Source organism: Apium graveolens, chromosome 5 (genome assembly GCF_009905375.1).
Source record: "Apium graveolens cultivar Ventura chromosome 5, ASM990537v1, whole genome shotgun sequence".
NCBI classification, from domain to species: domain Eukaryota; kingdom Viridiplantae; phylum Streptophyta; class Magnoliopsida; order Apiales; family Apiaceae; genus Apium; species Apium graveolens.
In genome coordinates this window covers 46,786,957-46,788,660 of record NC_133651.1, presented here as the reverse complement: position 1 = coordinate 46,788,660, position 1,704 = coordinate 46,786,957, and the positions used below count along the sequence as shown (strand labels likewise).

Sequence of the window (1,704 nt, the reverse complement as noted above, 5' to 3'; positions counted from 1 at the left end):
CAACAGTAGTCTTCCTTGTTTCCGCCGCTTTCTCCTTTTGCATAGATTCTTCACCTCTAATTTCAGCTTCTACTTCTTTTGCCTTTTCAGCATCAGCTACTTTTCCAGACCTTAAGGTAATAGCCTTGACTTGCTCTTTAGCTTCCTTCCTGCCTGGTACTTCCGTGTCACTGGGAAGAGTGCCAGGTTGACGATTGAGCACTGTATTGGCTAATTGACCGATTTGATTTTCCAAGGTCTTGATAGAAACCGCCTGACTCTTGCACAACAGCTTTAGTTCCTCAAAATCAGCACTAGTAGGTGCAGCTGCACTTCCCTGTTGAGGATATGATTGTCTTGTAGCATACTGCTGAGGTTGCTGGAATCCAGGTGGGTTAAACTGTTTACTCACTCCTTGCTGGTATGGTGGCTGAATAGCATTCTGATTATTCCCCCAGCTGAAATTTGGATGATTTCTATTGTTAGGATGATAGGTCGCTGGCACAGGCTGCTGTTGTCGCTGATAATTATTCACATACTGAACAGATTCATTGACAAGAGAACACTGATCCGTAGCATGAGAACCTGCACAAAGCTCACAAACCATAGCTATTTGATTAACTCCATACGTAGCCAGAGAATCAACCTTCATTGATAGCGCTTGGAGCTGGGCTGCAATAGCGGTGGCTGCATCAACTTCCAGAATACCTGCTACCTTGCCTGACGTCATCCTCTGAGTTGGGTTTTGATGCTCATTTGCAGCCATCGTCTCTATAAGATTATACGCCTCAGTATAGCTTTTAGCCCATAAGGCGCCTCCCGCTGGTGCATCGAGCATGGGCCGAGATTGAGCCCCCAAACCATTATAGAAACCAGTGATCACCATCCAATCCGGCATTCCATGATGTGGACATTTTCTCAACATTTCCTTGTAGCGTTCCCAAGCCTCGCACATAGATTCTGTAGGTTGCTGCGCAAACTGAGTAAGAGCACTCCTCATAGCAGCAGTCTTTGCCATCGGATAAAACTTCACCAGAAACTTTTGCGCAAGATCTTGCCACGTAGTGATGGACCCAGCTGGTTCAGAATGTAACCAGTCTTTAGCCTTGTCCCTCAGTGAGAATGGGAAAAGCCTCAACTTGATAGCCTCATCAGTCACGCCATTATACTTAAAAGTGCTGCAGATCTCGACAAAATTCCTTATGTGCATGTTGGGGTCTTTAGTTGCCGCTCCTGCAAAAGAAACAGAATTCTGCATCATCTGAATAGTGCCCGGCTTGATTTCAAAGGTGTTAGCTTGAATAGCCGGATGAAGGATGCTTGACTGAATGTCATCAATTTTAGGCCGAGAAAAATCCATAAGAGCTGGATCAGCTTGAACAATATGATCTCCCATGTTTACTGGTTCTTTCTGCTCAGTTCCTGAATCCGAATCCTCAAAATCTGACTTCTCCGGAATATCAAGAACTTCGTCTGTCTCCTCAGCTGTATCTAAAGTCCTCTTGCGAGCACGAGAACGAGTTTGCATAAACGCTTGCTAAAGTACCTGAGACACAACCGGAAAAAAAATAAGTAACTACTACGTCCTAATCACTGAGTCCTAATGACCAATGATGGTAAGTACATAAACTAAACAAATACGCCGAGTCCCCGGCAGCGGCGCCAAAAACTTGTTAGGGCGAAAACACGCACTAATATTCACGCAAGTATACGCGTTCGCAAGTA

General features: G+C 45.0%; 1 non-coding gene across 1 annotated transcript; it reads left to right on the top strand.

Annotated features, from left to right (window-relative positions):
• The first annotated feature begins 875 nt into the window (after positions 1-875).
• Positions 876-982, top strand: LOC141662515 (small nucleolar RNA R71). The gene has a single exon (XR_012550627.1). It is a non-coding gene; the product is annotated as a small nucleolar RNA R71 (small nucleolar RNA).
• The last annotated feature ends 722 nt before the right edge of the window (positions 983-1,704 follow it).